The 24,029-nt window shown below is 38.6% G+C and overlaps 1 protein-coding gene across 6 annotated transcripts in view; it reads left to right on the forward strand.

Moving 5' to 3' along the window:
* Positions 1-1,282: 1,282 nt before the first annotated feature.
* GAPVD1 (GTPase activating protein and VPS9 domains 1) overlaps positions 1,283-24,029 on the forward strand; it is a 72,724-nt gene continuing 49,977 nt past the window's right edge. For all 6 annotated transcript variants that reach the window (XM_059925609.1, XM_059925611.1, XM_059925613.1 and 3 more), the window contains exon 1: positions 1,283-1,411. The gene's annotated coding sequence lies outside the window, so the exon portion shown is untranslated. The remainder of the gene's footprint in view (positions 1,412-24,029) is intronic.

The following is a 24,029-nucleotide window of genomic DNA, read 5'->3' on the forward strand; positions in this document are numbered from 1 at the left end:
AGGAATCTGGAGCACTTTGTACCTTAGCTTATTATTATGATCCTTAATCTGTGTGAATTATCCTTTTACCCTAAATTGTAAACCATATCCTGTTGCTTTTTTCATTCCCTTGTTGCTTTGGACAATGTTTTATAACAGAGCTGAGGAATAATTTTTGATCTGATGGAATTCTTGATTCAGTTGAATGGCAATATGATAGCAATAATACCTGACCAGTTTACCATAGAATGCTCTTGTGGTAATAAAACAAGGCTATAAATCTGAGGCAAATTTTGACAATTTTTAAAGATAATACATCAAGGAGGATGACTGAATGGAAAGCAGTCTGGGAGCTGAATCAGATCTGAAATTGTTGCAAAACTGACGCCTTTTTTTTTTTTTTTTTGGTCTGGAGACTCCTAGTGTTGGAGGATATAATCATTGTGTTCAATTTTTTGAAAGACTATCAAGTGGAAAACATTCTATATCGCTCCAGGCAGCATAACAACTAGCAATGGAAGTAAAAGGGAAGTAGATTTTGGTTCAGCAGAAGAACTTTCTAACATTTAACGCTGCCCAACAGTTGACCAGGCCTCCTTACTTAAGGAAGTGAGCACCCTGAAATTTGAACTGTTTGAAATAGAAGTTGGATGACTATCTGGCTGGAGTGTACAAGAGGGAATTCCTGCCTGGGCCGGAGGTGGACTAATGATCTTTAAGCTGTCTTCCAATTCTAAGGTTTCTAGGACTGTTCAGCTCAGTTAACTTTATGTTTCAAAATATCTGAATTGTTTTTATAAAAAAATTTGTATTAGATAAATCGTCAATCGACCTAAAAAACTGTATGGTCAAGTAAAATTTGATAAAAGGAGTGGGAAATCAGGTTTAAGACTGAAAATCCAGGTAACACAAAGGCAATTAATGACCCTTTTGACAGAAAGGAAGAAGAGGGGTGTGTGAGTGTGTGTGTTTCAAATGATGTGTTCTGGCCAAGTGACACTTGTTATCTAAAACATAAATGCTCTAAATTGTTTTACTTCACACATACTTGCTCAGCCGGATTATTCACATCCAGCAGTACCGTACGCGGAAGCAAGTGCGAGTGTTTGGTGAACAATTTTCCGGAAGCCGTTTCGCGGTACCCCAGCAGCTCAAGACGGCTCCAGCCTGCAGCGGACTTGGGTGGTAAAAGCGGAAGAAGCACCGCTGGCTGCCGGCCTGAACTACTAGTCCCAGGGGCCCCCGCGGCGCCGCGCACGCGCCATGGCGTGGCGGCAGCGCCGCCGCAGGACGCAGGGAAGCCAACTAGCGAGTGGCGGCGGCGGCGGCGGCGGCGGCGGTGGCGGTGGCAGTTCGCCGCGAGAGCAACGGCTCCGAGGCCGAGTGGCGGTCCTGCGCAGACCTCGGTGCCCTCCTCCGCATGATCTTCTTGGTGAGTGCACGTCCCCGATCCAGCCTCGCGGAGTGCGCGGCTCCTTGCCTGGCGGCCGTGCTGCTTCGGCCTAGGGCCGCAGCCTGCGCTGACGGTGGGCCGCCGGGTCCAGCTGACCCCTGGGCCCTTCCCTGCAGTGAGGGGAGAAGTGGGGGTGGGGGCACACGGTTAGGTCCAGGGGAGAGATGTGACGGCGCTCAGGGGCCAGGGCAGCCTGGGGCGGACTGGAGGTAGGGACGCGTGGGGGATGGGGTGGGAAGGGACAGGAGGACCGCGGGGTGGCTTCGGGTGAGAGGCAGAGGCGAGCGACCTGGCAGCCAGGGAACTGAGTATGGAAGGCGAGGAGGAGGTGGAATGTCTTCGGAGTGCCGCTGGTGAAGATGTCTTGCTTCGGAGACTCTTGACAAGCTGGACTCACGGGTCGGGCAGCCCACCTACCAAAAACGTACACACCATACTTGGCATCTTTCCACTTCCTGTTGGAGGTCTGTAAGTGAGGAGCCGTTGGTTGCTTCCATCTCCTTTCCTTCAATTTCGCCTTTTATTGACTGGCAAAATTTAAATGGGTGCTGGATAGGCAAATCATAGAAATAAACAGGGTTCTGTGTATACATCTGCGTAAAAACAGGGAGGCATGGTGGTATGTTCAGATGAGAGCTAGATCAAAGGAGAAATCAGTGTTTTTATTTTAAAATTTGTGGCAAAAATCAGTTAGAGCAAGGTTTTGAACTAGAAAGGATTTTTAACCTGGGATTCACCAGTTGGTGGATAGAAATCAGGGGCTCCTTGAACTAGAATGGGGATAAAATCATGTCTTTATTTTTATTACCTGATAACTGTATTATCATTTCCTTCAATTATGAATATAAGCAACAAACCGCAGTAGAATTAGCAATGCCTGTAACTTTGTCACCAATAAAAATTACAGATATTTTTGTGTCATGTTTACAGTTGTTGCACATATCTCAAAATATCATTTGTGATATACTCCAAGAAACATTTTAAAAATATCATTTATGCTTATAATTTTTTTGAATTATGGTATTACTGGATCCACTGTTAGATCTTGTTACTTAATGTGATAATAAAGGTGTACATATATTGCAATATCAGGGTTTTTTCATTGTTTTGCTAATATTCAGTATAATTAGGTTTTTTTGTAATTGCATATATTTAATTATGCATTTAAAAGCAATCTGAGAAGGGGTCCATAGGCTTTACCAGACTACCAAAGAGACCCATGGCACAAAAAGATTAAGAATTCCTGAAGTAGAAATAAGTTTTGGGGATCTGTAAGTCTGCCTGGAAGAATATTTTTCTCATTAGATAAGAAAAAAGTCAAGGCAGATAGGACGATAGTGTAGATGAAGGAGGGAATTTTGTCATCAGGGAAGTAAGAGAAAAGATTTGACTGGGATCAGAGTAATAGTTTTGAAAGATAGAATAGACCACAGATATTTCTTTCAGGGTACTGGGGCATCGGCAAAATAATCTGAGGAAGAAAGGGAAGTGAGTACTTTGGCCCTTAGATTTTTGTGTTAAGGCATCTCCTAGTTCCAAGTGATTGAAGGGGTTGAGCCCTCCAAGCTCTTGTATAAGCCTGTGAAAGAAAATTTTAGCATGTGCTGGTTTTCTTTAAGTCATGTAGATAGTGTGGCTTTTAAAGGGGTGAGGATATTCTAATTTTCCTTTTTTTTTTTTTGGCTGTGCCGTGTGCAGATTGTGGGATCTTAGTTCCCCAACTAGGGATCGAACCCCGGCCTTGGCAGTGAAAGTGCTGGACTGTCAGGGAAGTCCCCATCTATCCTTAAGTGAAAAACTGCAGGATCTCTCTTCAAGTATATTTTCCTATTGCCATTCTTCTTTTCATATATGATAGAAAGTAAATGTGCAGATTATAGAGTTGAAGAGTTGCTAAGTCATTTTCTTGAAATTCCATTTTAAATTCTTGTAGTTCAGCTTCATTTTGGCATCAGACTTCTCACTGACAAATCACTTTTAACATTTTTTCAGAATATTCGTGATTTGAAATTTGCACCTGTTTGTAAAGCACCTGTCAACATCTTGTGTGAGATTTTTTTTTTTCCTCTAAAATAATAGCAGTAATGAAAAACCACTGCGGCAGACTATTTCTGGAAAAGATTAAGGGGAGGATATGGAGAATTGAAGAAGAGTATTTTGTGAAACAGATATTGGTGCTGAAGTAGTTTGTGTTGAATTAAACACACCGTATTACAAATCACTGCCTTGGTGAGGTCTTGCCTGATACTTTCTGGGTCCTTACACTGCCCCCTTGGTCATTCTTTCTCCCCTGCCCCTTTATTTTATTTATAGCACATATCTATCTGGCATATTATTTGTATATTTATTTTATACATAAAGGGTCAGGAAAATTTAGATTGGAGATACTACTACTGAATGAGAGAGTGGGAGACTGGGGAGTGCTGTGTGGAGATGCCATTTGAACTGGACCTTCAGTCATAGATGTGATTAGCTGTAGGGATATTGGAGAAAGGCTTCAGGTGCAGGGAACAACTTGAACAAAGACAAGGATGGAGGAGTTTGTAAATCAAATAAACATCTAAGTCAGTCAGCTTGCCTCCCTCCCTCCCTCCCTCCCTCTCTCCTTCCTTCCATCCATCCATCCATCCATCCATCCATCCATCCAGTGTGTTAGGTCTGTAAAAGGGAAAACGGGAGAAAAGATTATGTATAAAGGTGGCTTGGGACGAACAAAGGCTGAAAACTCTAGGCTCCCCAGGTGATAGTATGTGACCGTTTGCCTCCAGGTGGATCTCTCCCTCCTAGAGCCCACAACAGTGAAATTGCTCACAGGGAACCTGAATTCTATATACTGAAGAACCAGAGAGGCAGCCTGGGGAAATGAAAAGAGTCTGGGCTCTGGAGTCAAATAAATCTAGTTTTGAATTCCTTGTTTGCTGCATGATAGCTGAATGATTATGCAGTAAGTTATTTGACTTTTCTAAACCTGCTTCCTCAGTTGTAAAATGGAGGTGATAAATAGCTATCACAGAGGATTAACTCCAAAAATAATAATATATGTAAAACCTCAGTAACATGGCTTTCACTCAGTAGTTGGTAGCTATCTTTTGGTGTTCCAGCTTTCAACTTGGTTTCGTCCTTTTCCACCTTCATACCACATCCCTGACTTTAAAACAAGTGCTACTCTTCTGGTGCCTTCCTGGCCACTGTCACAGCGTTGTCACTTCCCACTTCACCCAGTTGGCTCCACTGTGAGTTTGTGAGCAGCTTTCCAGTGATGGCACTTAGCAATTTACCAGGTGATGCTGCCTGATAATGGCATTCTGGAAACGGCAACAATATGTATGAACTTTTATTTGGTGAAACTAACAGTACAAAATTTGTCGCTCTTTAAACATGATGTGCTTTAGTTTAAATTGGTTTATTTGGAAAAAGTACCCCTGATATTTGCAGAAAATTGAAGCAAAAAGAAATATTCCTAAGTGTAAGATGTTTCACTTTTATTTATTATTATTATTTTTTTAGGAGTGAGCGTATTGGGGAGTTGGTTATACATTACGATTCTCCAAGATAAAGTATGATTTTTGGGGGGGGGGGCGGGTAAAAGTCTGATATAAGTGGAATCCTTCTTACTTGCTTTGGAAAGACCAAAAAAATTGAAAAAATTTTTTTCTTAAATGATTAAATTTTCCCCTTCAACTTTATGGTTTTTTCACCCACACATTTCCTTCTCTGGAATTAATTTTCTCTTAGGTAAGAAGGATTTCAGTTATGTATTTTTTTACATTTGAACTACCTAAACTTGTGTTTGCATAGAATTATTTGTGACCTTAACTCTTTAATCCTAATCAAGATATTTTCATTTGTAAAGGAACTAGGATCAATACTTTCTGTATTGTGTACACATTTTAGATGAAGCTTTAGACACTAAATTGTTTGATTTCTGGTTTTTAAAACTATAGATAATTAACATTTCCTTCTTTATGTTTACCTATATTTTCTGATTTTTTTAAGTATGTTTCAATATGTATTATGATTTTGTAAAAATATTTTCAGAAGGGTAGTTCTTCATTGTTTCTAAGCTGAAACCCAGTTTTGAACTCTGCAATGCAAAGGTCAAAAGTAGTGGTGAATATCTGTTGATACTTCAAGTTCTCATATTTAATATATATAAATGAACAGTTGAGCAAATGTTTAAAAAAAATACAGACTTCTGAAGGGTCTCTATAATGTATTTTTTCTTTTTTTTTAAGTTTGAAGATGAACCAGATAATTGTTAAGTATTTATACCTGAAAGGAAAATATAACTTAATACTAACACTGTAATTAAATTATGTATATTTAGCCAAAATTATCTTCATATTCATCTTTTTTGTCAGCCATTTTAAGAAGATAAGCCTCTACATAAAACAAATGAAATATTGCCATTTGCAGCAACATGAGTGGACATAGAGAATATTGTACTTAGTGAAGTAAGTCAGAGAAAGACAAATATATGATATCACTTATATGTGGAATCTGAAAATAATGCAAATGACTCTATTTTCAAAACAGAAGCACACTTACAAATATAGAAAACAAACCTATGCTTACCAAAGGGGAAAGGGGATGGGGGGATAAATTAGGAGTATGGGATTAACAGATTCAAACTACTATACATAAAATAGATAAGCAACAAGGATTTACTGTATAGCACAGGGCACTATATCCAATACCTTGTAATAACCTATAATGGAAAATAATCTGAAAAAAAGATTTATTTATCTAAATCACTTTGCTGTATACCTGAAACTAACACAATATTGTAAATCAACTATACTTAAATAAAAAGAAAAAAATATGTAAGGCTTTAAGCATACGGTAACTGTAAAAACAGGCAAGATGTCTGTTCATTAATCTAAGATGTCTGTCTGAAAAGGTGCTTGCTTGGTCTTGCTCCCATGTAATGCCTGTACACCCACGCAGGAGACTAGTGGGAAGCGTGTCGTCAAACATGTTCAGTTCTTCTTTTTTTTTTCCCTTACCTAATTTATGTTTTCAGTTTATTTTCCGTGAATTTTTGAAAGGATTAATATTGGAAAATTTAAAGGACAAATTTAGTTGGGATATTAGCCTATTTCCTTTTTTTCAGGATCAGAACCAAATTATCTTCCCAAGCAATCTAAATTTTATCCAAATACATCTATTTTAAAAGTTTTTAGGACTTAGGCTAAAGTCATCTATTTTCAACCCACTTTGAACTGTCTCCTTTCATTTTCTAATGCAGAACTCTGACCCATTTCTTGATTTTACTTTCACTGTTTATAAATCCTGACTACCTGACAAAAATACATTAGGTCTAAAAGTCATAGCTCTTAAGGCACAATTGCAAAATGTTTACAAATATGGATTTCTATGTCAGAAAAGCTTAGGAAAGAATAGATTAATTCTTTTTGCAGACTTTATTTCATCTTTACCTCCTTTAGAACCAAGGAATCTAACTTCGATTTCTCTAAAATAAAGTGCCTTTTAATATCTAATTATTCAAGGGTGTGGTGGGCCAACTTGGATTCTGATGGAACGTAACTTATTAAGTAAGTCTCCCTCTGAGTAAGTTTCTATTCCATCATTCCAAAACATCATAATAACAGTAATGACAGTAATTGCTAACATTTATTGACTTCTATTTATTTTTGAAAAGCTATTTAACTAACAAGATTTTCTTTTTTTTTGTTCTGGAAGGTTCCTTTTAGGTAGAACACAGTGATAATAATGCTGTCTGAAGTTTGATAATAAATTTTTTTTTAAATAAATAAATAAATTTATTTTTAAAAACCCACAAACATCCAAAAGGAGGTATCAAATAAACAGTTGGATAGACACATAGATCAGTATCAAAAGATTGATAAAAGGAATGATGCAAAACATCTATGAACATTTTTGCACAATCATAATATAGAGGATAAAAACTGGACACACAAAACGACATTAACGATAGCCTGATCTAAAAAAAAAAAAAATGGTTATGAAGGAACCTAGGAGTAGCACAGATGTAGAGAATGGACTTGAAGACACGGGGAGTGGGAAGGGTAAGCTGGGACAAAGTGAGAGAGTGGCATGGACATATATACACTACCAAATGTAAAATAGATAGCTAGCGGGAAGCAGTGCAGAGCACAGGGAGATCAGCTCCATGCTTTGTGACCACCTAGAGGGGTGGGATAGGAAGGGTGGGAGGGAGATGCAAGAGGGAAGAGATATGGGGATATATGTATATGTATAGCTGATTCACCTTGTTATAAAGCAGAAACTAACACACCATAAAGCAGAAACTAACACACCATAAATGTTTGTAATTTTATGAAGTACCATTCTGGTAAATGTGATGACATAGACATGTCAATCTGCTGTTTACATGCTTTCCTTAAATTTGAGGGTGTACCCTTGGATCTTGAAACAGGCTTTACCAGTATTACAGCTCAGCAAAAATGCAGCTGAAGCTCCAAGTTCTCTTTCTGCTCTTCTGTTTGGTAGTTTTGTATACCCACTGTATTTATGGAAGAAGCTAAGTTTACGCTGGGGACCAAAGCTTCCTCAAAGCATGTGGGTGGTGAAATCTTCCTCTCAAGAGTTCTAAGGGTCTTAGGTTTTTTTTAACTATTTGGTTTATCTTGATCTCCAGATTTATATATGTCTTAGTGAGATGTCATTAGAGATTGTTGAATAAGAGGAAATTAGATTTGGTGGTATATAACTTCAGACTAATAAAATTAATGAAGGTTTAAATAATTATGAAAGTTCCTGATATGCATTTCCAGATTAGGTGGACATTTTTGTGTTATTTATTGCCTTTGGGGAAAAAAAAAAGGATATAATTTTAATACCATTGCAGTTCTCCTTGTTGGTGTGTAGCATGTTATTGTTGAATTATACCTAGAAATTAAGTACTGTGTCCTTTTTGTTGGACTTGAAAATTTCACATTTTTTATTATTCACAGAATTTGTCTGGTCTTGAGTGTTTAAGTAATTGTACTAGTATATCTTTCAGCAGGGGAGGTCTTAGTGCCAAATTTTTATTATGTTTTCCTTTTTTAAAAAATTTAAATTACTAAAGTAATAAATGTTCTTTGTTAAAAAAAAAAGAACAACTAAAAACAATGCAAAAATGAAAGCTTTTTTCCCCTGCATGTATATTCATATACTATATGATTTGGATTTTTTCTCCCCCCCCCCCCCCGCCAAATTATAGTTAACACTTGTTCTTGCTAAGTGCTTTACATATGTTAACCTGTTAAACCCTCACAAACTTATGAACATACCCTACGAAGTAAGCTTCAATTTTACATCCATTTGCAGATGAAGAAACCGAGGCAAGGAGAAGTAATTAGCCAAAGGTTGCTTAGCTAGTGAGCAGCAAAACCTAGATTTGAGCTCAAGTCGTCTTGCTCTGGGGTTTGTGTTTTAACACCTGTACTGCCTCTGGGATCTTACCATGCATATCGTTCTGCAGTTTGCTTTCTTCACTTAGTGGTACGTGGTAGATACCTTTCCATGTACCTCTACCTCCTTCTTAATAATTACGTAGTATTCCATGGTAGGGGTGTACCATAACTTACTTAGTGTCTTTCAAACTTAATCTTGTTTAACAGTCCCATTAGTAATGATTTCAAGTAATATTTTAAAAAGCCAAGGTTTTTGAATGGAATAGTGAGGATACATTAGTATTTACTAAGTAATGCATATTAGCTGTCCAAATGTTTTGATATTCTGTCAGTTGTGTGGTCTAACAAAATCTGAGCTTAATCCACAAGCCATTTATTATGCATGAATTTCATTATTTTTGTGGTTTGTCTTTTTTAGTTCTGGAAAATTAATTAATGTATTGGGGGTAAAATTGACATCTGTATTTTATTTATTCACTTTTGGTAGGGTCTGGAGTTTTGCTGTCATAACAAGAAGTCTTGTACTGTTAATTTGAACTTTGGATACTATCTGGCTTTATATTATATACTTACATCTTCAAAGTAGTGTGCCTTTCAGTTCCCTGTACTTGTGCCAGGAATAGTTGGTACTAAGTCCATTCTTTTTTTCTACAATGTTTACTTTTGTTTCAAAAATACCAACTAAAGATATTAAAGTATCAGTTGTTTCCAATTTTTTTCCCCTCTCATGATATACGTTTCTTAATTGTGAGGAAATATCTTTTTTGGTACATTAATAATTATTTCAAACATGCTCCTTGGGAAGTTAGTAGATGTTTTCAACTTAAATTTAGTTACTGTTCTTCAGTCATTTTGGAATTGAGTTAGCAGCAGGTTGGCTGATTCCTAACTGGAGCATTGCTCGTCATCATTCGTCACTTATTTACTAATTTTTTAATAAATTCAGACATTGATTTAGCACCTGCTAAATGCCAGTTTCTCTGCCAAGTAATGGGGATACCAAGATGACTATGTCCCTACTTTAGGGAACTTGGAGTTTTGTTGAGAAAACAACATTTTGTTGCAAATAGTCTATGAGAAAGTATCTGAGTCAAGAGATTGGTAAAGGCTCCTCAGTTTGAGCTGGGCCCTGCTGCCTACGTGGGGCTCAACTGACCACTAAAAGGAGTAGGCAAAGGATTCTAAATAGAGGGTATGTGGAAATCCAGTCTGTGACAACGACTCAAAAGTGTCATTAGAATGTCATGTATCCCTGTGAGAATGTGGGTCCCTCAGGAGCAAACCTTAACCTGTCCGGTTCCTCAGTGCCTAACACTTCGTAGGTGTTTAATAAACATTTTTTGAATGCATGAGTGAAGGATGTATGTTAAATGAAGCTTACTGTGCTTGTCTGTCCATTTTTTGGAAAAAGATGAGCTCTTTATTTTTAATACCTAATGATTTTTAGAGTATGTAATTTAGCAAAACATAAAATGAATAAGAAACTATTCTTGCATTGGAGGAGGTAAGTCTTGTAAGGGGAAACACATTTAGGCAAATCATTGTAATTCAACATGATTATATTTATAAAAAAATATTTGCAAAGGACACCCATCTCTGGTATGAATTGGTTAGGTCCCTTAAAAGTGGTGGGTAATTAAAATAAATCTTCAAATTAAAATTATTTGATTGATAAAATACAGCTAACATTGTAGTAGGTCATTAAAAAATGGCAGTTATGTCCTTTATTGCCCTATCACATTAGTATAAATAGTACATAAATACTATGATGAAATGTACCTGTTTAATGAACAAAAAAAGTAACTGACAGTTCTGTCAAGGTGTAGGCATCAGTATATAACAAAGTTAACCATGCTTAATCCTTGAGTAACATCATGATTTTTCCCAAATCTGCAAACTGCTTATACTATTGTTTATTTTAAATGTCTTTTTTTTTTTTAATTTGGACACCTTTAAAAATTTTTTTAAAGAAGCTTTATGTTATTACCATAATGAAAGGCTACCATCTCTTGCCCTAAATAGAAAGCAACTTGAATATAATAAAAACAAAGCAATGTTATAAAACCTAGCTTGCTACTGTTTGCAGAAGGTGCTGAGTTTGAGGCCTCTGTCTTTAATTAAAAGGAGAGATTAGCAAGTGTTAGGGAAGTGTTGAAGAGAAATTGGCACCTTGCTTAGATTTTCTGCATGATGTAAATAGAAGAACTGAAAGAGACTTTAAAATGGGGTAACTTTCCCACTCAGTGTCATAAGGGAGGAAGGATGCACCCTGTTTGCTGTCAGGAGCAGTTCCCCCAGAGCTTCACAGAGGGAAGAGATTTGGGGGCCGGGCCTTAAAGGAGAAATCTGAGTTCACTTGAAGGTAAGGAAGATCTGAGCCTCTTAAGCCTAGATAATAGCATCTGCAAATGTTGGAGACTTTAGGATATAGTATGGCAGCAACATCTGATTTTGGGGAAGTGGAGAGATGGTGGGAGATGAGATAGGAGTTATAAAAAGAGGGATTTATGGTTGAGAGCTTGATACCCTGTAGCATATTGTTGACATTATCCTGTAAGCAGTGGAGAGTAGCATAACAAGGTTTGTGCTTTAGGAAGATTGCTTCAACAGTAGGAAGGAGAGACCAGGAAGCAGACTATTGAGATGATGAGACTCTAAATAGTTTGAAGGATTGGGAGGAAGATGATAATCTTGAATTTTCCGAACCTTCTCCAATAAAGGGCCATTTTAATCTTATGCGCTCCCACATTGGAAGAAGGCAGATGATATGCTAAGAGTATAGATCACTTTGACAATATTGGTTACTATCTGAGGTTACCTGCCCACAGAAAATCCCAGTTAGCTCATAGAGAAAGAGAGTGAGGTGACCAAGATGTTCTGGAACCAGTTAGGGAACTCGGATCTATTTGGAGATTCGTAGAGTGTAAATTATGGGAAGGGAATGGTACCCATAATTCCTTGTTTTTCCATTGAAAAACTGAATTCCAGAAAGATTATATTAATCACTAGAGATTATATAGCTAGTTTTGAGCTCATTGTATTTTACTTTAGAGTGCTATACCCAGAACTCTGTTAGTACATTTACATCTTTTTTTAAATGTTTATTTATTTATATATATATATATGTATTTTTTTTTTGGCTGCTTTGCGTTGGGTCTTCGTTGCTGTGTGCGGGCTTTCTCTAGTTGTGGCGAGCAGGGGCTACTCTTCATCACAGTGCACAGGCTTCTCGTTGCGGTGGCTTCTGTGTTGTGGAGCACGGGCTCTAGGTGCACAGGCTTCAGTAGTTGTGGCTCGCGGGCTTAGTTGCTCCGCGGCATGTGGGATCTTCCCAGACCAGGGCTGGAACCCGTGTCCCCTGTATTGTCAGGCGGATTCTTAACCAGTGCACCACCAGGGAAATCCCACATTTAAGTCTTAAAAGATATTTTAGATAGGGACTTCCCTCCTGGTCGGGGAACTAGATTCCGCACGCATGCCGCAACAAAGACCCAGTGCAGCCAAAATAAATAAATGAATACTAAAAAAAATTAAAAAAAAAAAGATACTTTAGATAGCACCTGCTGTGTGTGTGTGTTTAATTATCAGGGTAATAATCTAGATTAGTCCCTAGTAACTTTTGCTAAACTTTCATATACCCTTTCTTTAGTAGAATTTAGGTCATTTAGTCCTGAAGTCCAACTAAACCTGACTTCATCAGGCAGTTTGAAACTTTCCAAGAAAGAGGGAGTTGTCCAGCTACTGACTGACATATTAATAGTTGTTGAAAGAGTGGGGTGATTAGAAGAAGTAACCTTGACTGTAAATTAAAGCACTCACTCTTGGGAGGCAAATGGCTTGGTGGGTAAAAGCTGGGTGAACCAGATACACCTGGATTCTAGTCTCAGCTTTGCTAGTTATTAACTTGACCTTGGGAAAATAATTTAATTTCCTCAGTTTCCTCATCTGTAAAAAGTGGCTAAGAATACTTACCTTTCACGAGTGTTACACAGGTTAAATGAGAATGTCCATGTAAAGCACCTGGTTGGTGCCTAGTACATGACGAGCCTGAAATGCATGGTAGTTATTATTGTTTTTGTTTCCTAAGCACCCATATGCTTTACTACCACCAGTCAAAACTCTCCTCTTAAGGCTCAACCATTACTACTTATAATGGCTTTTTTTTAAAGTTTGATATTAAATGGAAATTAATATAAAAACTGGCTTTTCTTAAACAATTCTGGCTAGGAAATATATTTGCCTTGCTTCAATTGACCAGGATTTAGTGCAAAATGTAACATAGTTGTGGAAATTTTGTGTCAGGAAGTTTCTGTATTTCATTTCTGATCACAGTGAACTGAAAGATAAAATAGTCTTAGTGTGATAGTTTAAACATCGTAATGTGTTACCAGATATAAATGGGTTCTGGGACATCATGGGATAGCTGCTAATCCTTCTTCTAGATGGTGGTTGTTGGAGACTGATAAATTATAGTGTTCACATGCATTTCTCAAATTTGTATATTTTTTTCATACTGAAAAAAGTTGCTAAATTGGATGCTTGGTTTTAGAATTATGTTATTTATGTAATTTATTTATTTTTTGGCTTTGTTGGGTCTTCATTGCTGCACGAGCGGGGGCTACTCTTTTTTGCACGAGCTTTTCATTGCAGTGGCTTCTCTTGTTGTGGAGCACAGGCTCTAGATGTGCGGGCTTCAGTAGTTGTGGCATATGGGCTCAGTAGTTGTGGCTCGTGGGCTCTAGAGTTGTGGCGCACAAGCTTAGTTGCTCCGTGGCATGTGGGATCTTCCCGGACTAGGGATCAAACCTGTGTCCCCTGCATTGGCAGGCGGATTCTTAACCACTGCGCCACCAGGGAAGTCCCTGTTTATGTAATTTTAAAAATTTAAATAGACTTTACTTTTTAGAACAGTTTAATTTACAGAAAAACTGAGATGATAGAACAGGGAGTTACCATATACCCAGAATCAAGTGTCTGTTATTATTAACAGCTCATATTGATGGCGCATTTGCTACAATTAGTGAGCCAGTATTCATAATTATTATTGACTAAAGCTCATACTTTATTCAGGTTTCCTTAGTTTTTTAAAAAAATGTTTTTATTATATTTTATTTTTAAATTTATTTTTGTCTGCGTTGGGTCTTTGTTGCTGCGTGCGGGCTTTCTTCTAGTTACCGCGAGTGGAGGCTGCTCTTCATCGCGTTGCGTGGGCTTACTCATTGCAGTGGCTTCTCTTGTTGCGGAGCATGGGCTCTAGGCGCACAGGCTCAGTAGTTTTGGCTCACAGGCCTAGTTGCTCTGCAGCATGTGGGATCTTCCCGGACCAGGGCTTGAACTTGTGTCCCCTGCATTGGCAGGCGGATTCTTAACCACCGCGCCACCAGGGAAGCCCTCAGATTTCCTTAGTTTTTACCTGATGTCCTTTTTCTGTTCCAGGATCTCATTCAGGATACCACGTTACATTTAGTTGTCATCATCTCTGTAATTTTTAACCGGATCATCTTAGACACATTAATTTATTTGCAAAGCATGCTTTATTCTCAAATTTCAAAGCCATACCTGTGTGTGGCATATTATGTTACTAAAAATGCTCTTTGACTGAAGATAGTTGGTCTTTAATTTCACTTTTAATAAGCCTTTTACAAGTGTAGGTTTCATCATGTTAGCAAGTTGTCTGTCTCACCTCTTTAATTATGACTCTGATATTTCCCACTTATTTTCATGGAAAGGTTCGTTTTGGTCACTTCTGTCATGTGATGACATGGAGTATGTCTCATTGTGTCCTAGTGAAATGATGAAAATTACCCTGCCTCTTTTTTTGGGTGGGTGGTGCCTGCACCGCACGGCTTGTGGGATCTTAGTTCCCCGACCAGGGATTGAAGCTGGGCCCTCTGCAGTGAAAGCACCGAGTCCTAACTCACTGGCCTGCCAGGGAATTCCCTACCTTACCTCTTTTTAAAAAAAAAAAAATTATTTTTATTTTATTTTTGGCTGCGTCGGGTCTTAGTTGCGGCACGTGGGATCTTTTTTTTTAAATTAATTAATTTATTTTTGGCTGCTTTGGGTCTTCATTGCTGCGTGCGGGCTTTCTCTAGTTGCGGCGAGCAGGGTCTACTCTTCGTTGCAGTGCACGGGCTTCTCATTGCGGTGGCTTCTTGTGTTGTGGAGCTCAGGCTCTAGGCACGAGGGCTTCAGTAGTTGTGGCTCGCAGGCTGTAGAGCGCAGGCTCAGTAGTTGTGGTGCATGGGGTTAGTTGCTCCACAGCATGTGGGATCTTCCCGGACCAGGGATCAAACCCATGTCCCCAGCATTGGCAGGCGGATTCTTAACCACTGTGCCACCAGGAAAGTCCCTTGGGATGCTTTTAATTAGAAATTTTCATCAAAGAAAATATGAAACATGATTCTCATTCCATAAAACATTTGAAATAATTTCCCCCTACTTTAGAGTCCTTCTTTTGAGTCACAGGGGTTTGTTCAGGCATAGTTGCTAACATTTATAATATGTGTATCCTCCTTGAAACTTTTAATGTATTTTCTAATTCACACATTTCACCTTATCAGGTTGTGCTTCCTCTCCATGCTCTGTATTACAGTAGGTATGCTTGCTTATCAGCAGTTGACAGGCTTTTTCTGTAAAAGGCCAGCTAGTAAATATTTTAGGCTTTGTGGGCCATATGGACTCTGGCAACTATCTAGCTATGCAGCATGAGAACAGCCACAGATAATACATAAACAAAGGGGCATGACTGTGTTCCAGTAAAACTTTATTTATACACGTAGGCAACTGGTCGAGTTTGGCCCACAGGCTGTAGTTTGCCAGCCTCTATACTGTTGTTGGAAGGATACAAAAACCCCATGTGCTTCACTCCTTCAACTAAAATCTCCCTGCTGGGCTCTCAGTGATAAGTCTTCATAACATGAGTTGAAAAGCTTAAAATCTGACTTGACATGTATGGGTATAATTGCTTTTATTTTTGTAGAAAATGTGGCAAGTGCAAGTGAGCTTTTAAGAATTTTATAGAATTTCAAAGTCCAATTTTTGACCACTCCAAAAAGAAATTATCTAACTTGGAAAATGCTGGCAAATTTCAGGGAAAAAAAATTTTTATTATTGTGAAATGTGCCTAATGTTAATTTAAAAATCCTTTGATTTTACTTATGTTCTTTTTCTCAGAGCACCTTGTGACAATGCAGTTAGCAAAGATATGTGAGAACTTCTTGTGTTTGGCAGTGGTATTGGGGGTTGGGGATACATAGGTCTAAGAGATGTTCTCATCCTTTGAGGGGACCCTTCATTCTTGCTGGAAGGACAAGATATAGACACTAAAGATGAAAATAGGGAATTCCCTGGCGGTCCAGTGGTTAGGACTTGGCGCTTTCACTGCTGAGGGCCTGGGTTCAGTCTCTGGTCGGGGAACTAAGATCCTGCAAGCCGAACACCTCGGCCAAAAAAAAAAAAAAAAAAAAGGTGAAAATAGAAATTAACAGTTCCAATTTAATGGCATGGATAAGCACTGCTTTAAGAGTTCGGAGTTGGGATTTATCACTGGGGGCAGACTATATGGTTGGGAAGGAAGGTTTTATTGAGCCAGGCCTTGGAAATTAGAAGGAGCAAATAAGGTGATATAAATATAAACATGAAGGTGAATTGAAAATAAAAATGAAAAGGCAGATTTGCTGGAACAGGAGGGTTCATATAGGGAAATAGTGTGAGATCGGACTGGAGGTGAGGGTTAAGGCAAGGTTGGCCCTTAAACATTAGGTTAAGGAGTTTGGAAATTATCCGCTAAGAAGTAAAGAATAAATGTAAATTTTGAGCACTTTTGTTTTTCCTGTAAGTCTTCATGAAACTTTCCACATAATATATTTAATGTTTTCAGTACGGTGTGCTTATTTTAATTAGCATCTATTGATAATTTCATAGTGTTTACCTCTTCTTTTCCTGTCCATCAAAGACTACACCTCTGTTCCTCCTGTGTTATTTCTACCTCTGCTTATGATGTTTCTAACATGAATAGGTTATTGAAATACCTCTTTTTCATTCATATATTCATTCAGCAAATGTGTACTACTGAATGCTCGTGATGTGACGGGTTCTATTCTAGTCAGTGTGAATAGGGCAGGGAAGAAATTAGGCAAAAATCCCTCCTCTTAGGGAGTTTACATTTTCTTGGGGAGATGGACAGTACATAAGATAAATAAGTGAAATGTATAATATGACTAGTGCTAACAAGAAAAACTAAAGCAGGGAGAGGTAATATGTGTGTGTGGCAGGGCAGGGGTTGGAATTTTAGGTAGGGTGTCCAAGAAAGACCTCATTGAAGAAGATGACTCTTTTTTTTTTTTTAACTTTTGGGTTTATTTATTTATTTATTTTTATTTTATTTATGGCTGTGTTGGGTCTTCGTTTCTGTGCGAGGGCTTTCTCTAGTTGCGGCAAGTGGGTGCCACTCTTCATCGCGGTGCGCGGGCCTCTCACTGTCGCGGCCTCTCTTGTTGCAGAGCTCAGGCTCCAGACGCGCAGGCTCAGTAATTGTGGCTCACGGGCCTAGTTGCTCCGCGGCATGTGGGATCTTCCCAGACCAGGGCTCGAACCCGTGTCCCCTGCATTGGCAGGCAGATTCTCAACCACTGCGCCACCAGGGAAGCCCCGAAGATGACTCTTGATAAGACCCAAAGGAAGTGAGAGACCTGGGTGGTGAGCAAGTACAAGGGTACTAGGGTGCAAGTATACCTGGCATGTTGGAGAATATGGCTGGAGCAGAGTGAATGAGGGATCTGGTAAGAGAGTGGTCGTATGTCCTTGTTTATGTCTCTTGTCTCGATGAAATTATTAATAGTGTCCGCTTTCACTCCCAGTAGTGTCCTAGTTTGGATGGTAAGTTGTATGGTCTTCTGGTAATAGGAGGTGAGGTCAGAGAGGTAGGGGGGATGGAGGCAGACCATGGAAAGCCAAGAAAAGAAGCTTTTGGAGGATTTTGAGCACAGGAGTGATGTGATTTGACTTCGGATTTCACAGGCTCACTCTGGCTGCTGTGTTGAGAGTAGGCTGAGAGCAAAAACTGAAGCAGGGAGCCTGAGGAACATCTCTTCTGATGCTTCAGTTTCCTCAGTGAAGTAGGAAGCAAGGAGCTGAGAATAAGGAGAGGGTAAGAGGCTGGAGATTTGAGGAGAGATGGTGGTATGAATTAGTTGCCTGGGAGAGGGGGGGAGTGATGGATGGACTGGGGAAGTAATAGTGTGCGTATCATGCATCAGTAAGGGCTCGTATAGGGTTTGTGATCGTGAGTTTAAAGTGATATTTAGCACGATTGTGTGTGTTGGTTTTCTCATACACAGGTATAAATTAGGAGTAGGCAGAACGTTTTTTTTTTCTTTAAGATTTTTGGATGTGGACCATTTTTTTTTTTAAGTCTTTATTGAATTTGTTACAATATTGCTTCTGTTTTGTTTTGGTTCTTTGGCCCTGAGGCCTGTGGGATTTAAGCTCCCCGACCAGGGATCAAACCCACACCCCCTGCATTGGAAGGCGAAGTCTTAACCACTGGATCGCCAGGGAAGTCCCGCATTGGATTTAACTGGGACTGAGGTTTAGTCGAGTGAGGGGGGCAAATTGAGAGTACATTCAGCCAGTGATCATAATGACTGACCATGGGGTTTATGCTAGCTGGGTAAGGAGGGAAGCAGAGACAGGAGGAGAGTGAAGGTTAGCGAAAAAGGTGGTAGGATTAATGGCTTGAAAGTCTTGGTAGGGTCAAATGATCATTGGAGTTTGGGGGTGTTGAAGGAAGGAGAGAGACTATAGTATATGATGGCAACAGGGGTGGGTAGTAGGTCATATAGTCTGATGAACTTGATTAAAGAAAGAAAATTTAGCAAGTTATCTAGTGTTCTGGGTTTATTTAAAATATCTTTTTTTAAAAAAATTATTTATTTATTTATTTATTTTGGCTGTGCCGGGCCTCAGTTGTAGCACATGGGATCTTCATTGCGGCATGTGGACTTCTTAGTTGTGGCATGCATGCAGGATCTAGTTCCCCCACCAGGGATCAAACCCAGGCTCCCTGCATTGAGAGTGCAGAGTCTTACCCACTGGACCACCAGGGAAGTCCCCTTACGTAAAATATCCTTACGAGAATGTCTTTGAAGACATTTGGGACCACTGAAGGGTTTAGAAGGTGAGTTCTTACGTAGATCAGGTGGAGCATTACTTTCATGTGTTAATTTTTTTAAGTGAAGCTATATTTGAGGGTTTTAATTTCTGAATTGCATAAATTGGTTCATATTTTGCTATGTCATTGGAAACATTTTATGCATCCTATTTTGAACAGTAATTAGACTGTGAACTCCTTGAGATTAAGGGACCTGGCTACGTTCCAGCAAAAGTCAATAATGTATTTGTTGAATTAAATTGTATTAAGGCAGCAAGAAGGATACGGTTTGAGAATTTCTAAAGTATTTTCCTCTATCATTTTATAATTAAAAAATTCTAACATACAGAAACTGTTGAAGGGTAGTACAGTGATCACCATATACCCACCAACCAGATTCAACAGTGGTTTACATTTTGCTGCCTTTAAAAAATCTTTTAGTTTTTTTGAGCCATGTACAAGTGAGTTCCAGACATCCTAACAATTTACTTCTACGTACTTTAGTGTGCATCTCTTAAAAATAATTCACCTGTGTAACCACACGATTTCTGAGTCATTCTTGTAGAGATCAGGACTATAATAACAGTGTACTGGCTCTATCACCTCTCACCCCTGTGGCCTTATGTAAGTTACATAATACCCCTGAGCCTCAGTTTCTTTTGTGGCAAAGTACCTGTCTCAGAGGGATGTTATGAAGATTAAGTGTGTAAAGTTCTTAGAACCATACCAGGCACAATTTTCAGTTTATAAAGTGTTTTCTCATACGATACGAAATTGTGGTGAATAACACCACCACCAACCCTTGTCACCAGAGTTGGAAACTTCTACCTCGCCTTCCCCATGTGTAGGTGTAAGCAAATCTTGTATTTTCTATCTCCAGTATCTCTCAAATTTGTCCTGTTCTTTCCATTGCCACTGCAACATTTCTTTTTTTGTTTGTTTTTAACATCTTTATTGGAGTATAATTGCTTTACAATGGTGTGTTAGTTTCTGCTTTATAACAAAGTGAATCAGTTATACATATACATATATTCCCATATCTCTTCCCTCTTGCGTCTCCCTCCCTCCCACCCTCCCTATCCCACCCCTCTAGGTGGTCACAAAGCACCAAGCTGATCTCCCTGTGCTATGCGGCTGCTTCCCACTAGCTATCTATTTTACATTTGGTAGTGTATATATGTCCATGCCACTCTCTCACTTTGTCCCAGCTTACCCTTCCCCCTCCCTGTGTCTTCAAGTCCATTCTCTAGTAGATCTGTGTCTTTATTCCCATCTTGCCCCTAGGTTCTTCATGACCATATATATATATTTTTTTAAGATTCCATATATATATGTTAGCATACAGTATTTGTTTTTCTCTTTCTGACTTACTTCACTCTGTATGACAGATTCTAGGTCCATCCACCTCACTACAAATAACTCAATTTCGTTTCTTTTTATAGCTGAGTAAATATTCCATTGTATATATGTGCCACATCTTCTTTATCCATTCATCTGTCGATGGACACTTAGGTTACTTCCATGTCCTGGCTATTGTAAATAGAGCTGCAATGAACATTGTGGTGCATGACTCTTTTTTTTTTTTTGCATGATTCTTTTTGAATTATGGTTTTCTCAGGGTATATGCCCAGTAGTGGGATTGCTGGGTCATATGGTAGTTCTACTTTCAGTTTCTTAAGGAACCTCCATACTGTTCTCCATAGTGGCTGTATCGGTTTACATTCCCACCAACAGTGCAAGAGGGTTCCCTTTTCTCCACACCCTCTCCAGCATTTATTGTTTGTAGATTTTTTGAGGATGGCCATTCTGACTGGTGTGAGATGATATCTCATTGTAGTTTTGATTTGCATTTCTCTAATGATTAATGATGTTGAGCATTTTTTCGTGTGTTTGTTGGCAATCTGTATATCTTCTTTGGAGAAATGTCTGTTTAGGTCTTCTGCCCATTTTTGGATTGGGTTGTTTGTTTTTTTGATATTGAGCTGCATGAGCTGCTTGTAAATTTTGGAGATTAATCCTTTGTCAGTTGCTTCATTTGCAAATATTTTCTCCCATTCTGAGGGTTGTCTTTTCGTCTTGTTTATGGTTTCCTTTGCTGTGCAAGAGCTTTGAAGTTTCATTAGGTCCCATTTGTTTATTTTTGTTTTTATTTCCATTTCTCTAGGAGGTGGGTCAAAAAGGATCTTGCTGTGATTTATGTCATAGAGTGTTCTTCCTATGTTTTCCTCTAAGAGTTTGATAGTGTCTGGCCTTACATGTAGGTCTTTAATCCATTTTGAGTTTATTTTTGTGTATGGTGTTAGGGACTGTTCTAATTTCATTCTTTTACATGTAGCTGTTCAGTTTTCCCAGCACCACTTATCTTTTCTCCATTGTATATTCTTGCCTCCTTTATCAAAGGTAAGGTGACCATATGTGCGTGGGTTTATCTCTGGGCTTTCTATCCTGTTCCATTGATCTATATTTCTGTTTTTGTGCCAGTACCATACTGTCTTGATTACTGTAGCTTTGTAGTATAGTCTGAAGTCAGAGAGCCTGTTTCCTCCTGCTCCATTTTTCTTTCTCAAGATTGCTTTGGCTATTCAGGGTCTTTTGTGTTTCCATACAAATTGTGAATTTTTTGTTCTAGTTCTGTGAAAAATGCCAGTGGTCTTGCCTATCAACAATTTCTTAGTCTTTCTAAATCTAGTTCCATCCAAACCACCTCATCTTTTTCCTTCCTGCCAAAGTTTATGTTCTCAAATGTAAATTTATGTTAATCCGTTTAAACTCTTTTCCCATCTCCTACAGTGCAAAGTCCCAGTTTCATTTATTTTTTTTAAATTAATTAATTTATTTATTTTTGGCTGTGTTGTGTCTTCGTTGCTGCGCGTGGGCTTTCTCTAGTTGCAGCGAGCGGGGGCTACTCTTTGTTGTGCGCAGGTTTCTCATTGCGGTGGCTTGTTGCAGAGCATGGGCTCTAGAGCGCAGGCTCAGTAGTTGTGGAGCACGGGCTTAGTTGCTCCACGGCACGTGGGATCTTCCCGGACCAGGGATCGAACCCGTGACCCCTGCATTGGCAGGTGGATTCTTAACTGCTGTGCCATTAGCAAAGTCCAGTCCCAGTTTCTTAACACTGGCTTCTGTGTACCTTCGGTCTCTGTGGCCTTATCTCATTATACATTTCCTCCCCTACCCCCAGCCTCACTCTTAACACACACAACACGTGCCCCCAGACTGTAGCAAGCCATGTGTAGTTCTCTGAATATACTGTGTCACACACTTCTGTGCCTTTGCTTGATTGGCTGCCTGTATCTGGAAGTCTACCCCTACCCATTATCCTCTTTATGTCTGGCAAATACTTATCCCCCACCCCCCATACTTGTCTTTTAAGACTAGGCACAGGTACCTAACTCCTCAGTCATTCCTTCTCTTTTGTCTGTACTCTACATTGTACAGCCTTCATTCAGCCATAGTATTATACCCATAACATTTTGGGGCAGCCATCTGCTTGCGTGTCTGCCTTGTTCTATTGGATTAGGAAGTCCTTGAGGGCACATACTAGATTTTATCCTTTTTTTGTATCCCTAGTACCTAATATGTTTCTCATGCCAGGCACAAAATAAATGTAGATACTGTGTCCACATTTTATGGATGAAAAAACCCCTGAGGTTCAGAGAATATGCATTATATACCCAAGGTAACAGAACTAATTAATGAAGCATACAGATCTTTTTTTTAAAGATTTTTTGATGTGGACCATTTTTAAAGTCTTTATTGAATTTGTTACAGTATTACTTCTGTTTTATGTTTTGGGGTTTTGGCTGTGAGGCATGTGGGATCTTAGCTCCCTGACCAGGGATCGAACCTGCACCCCCTGCCCTGGACCACCAGGGAAGTCCCCAAAGCATACAGATCTTTAAGAGCCCATTTCAGTACTATTTTCATTAACTGTAATGTTTCTCATAGTTACAGCCATTTGTTCAGTGATTCTGTTCTTAGTCTGTGGATTTAGAGCCCCCTAGAGGGTGTTAGAATTCCCTCATGGAAGTCTGCAAAGTCATACGTGTTTTCTTTAGGCTGAGTTAATAAGATTATATATGTATGTATGGCACCAATTTTTTTGAATGTACCCAGATGCTTTTGTGAGTTAATAGTGAATCATCTTGGTGAAGTAGACATATTTAAACCTTTTGAGAGGAAAGCACTCTGAGGGTTTTAATACAGGAGACTTGGAATAATAGCTTTGTATAGTTTGCTAGGGAATTGATAAGGTACAAGAAAGTTTTTAAAGCAGTTAAATTCAAGTTAGATGATAATATCTGAGACTTTTCTAGTCATCAGTAGTTCATTAAAATAAAAGAAAAAATTTTAATTTCTGAAATCAAACTTAATTAAAAATTGTTGAATCTATTTCTTTAAATAAGGTGGCTTTAAATATATTTCCATCTGCTACCATAATGTTTAACTCTTTTTTTTAGTCTTAGCACCAAAAATATTTATTTCATATATATGAACATATTTTCATTGGATCTGTAAACATATTGAGAGTTCTGTGAGCTAGGTTGTCACCTCTTTCAGAATCTGAATTCACTACAAATTGTATTTTATCAATTCCAAATAAATCCATTATGAATCTGATTGGCTGGGACAACTTTCTTTTTTCTAGCTTTATTGAACTATAATTGACATATAACATTGTGTAAGTTTGTCATATAATGATGATTTGGTACATATACATTGCAAAATGTTTACCACAGTAAGGTTAGTTAACACATCCTTCACCTCATGTAATTACCATTTTCTTGTTACTATGGTGAGAACATTTAAAGCTTTACTCTCATAGCAGCTTTTAAGTATATAATCATGTTTAATTCTTTTTAAAAAATTTTTATTGAAGTATAGTTGATTTACAATGTTGTGTTTAATTTCTGCTGTACAGCAAAGTGACTCAGTTATACATACATGTATCCTTTTTCATATTCTTTTCCATTATGGTTTATCACAGGATATTGAATATAGTTCCCTGTGCTATACAGTAGGACCTTGTTTATCCATCCTA

The sequence above is a fragment of the Balaenoptera ricei genome, chromosome 6, assembly GCF_028023285.1.
Source record: "Balaenoptera ricei isolate mBalRic1 chromosome 6, mBalRic1.hap2, whole genome shotgun sequence".
NCBI classification, from domain to species: Eukaryota; Metazoa; Chordata; class Mammalia; order Artiodactyla; family Balaenopteridae; genus Balaenoptera; species Balaenoptera ricei.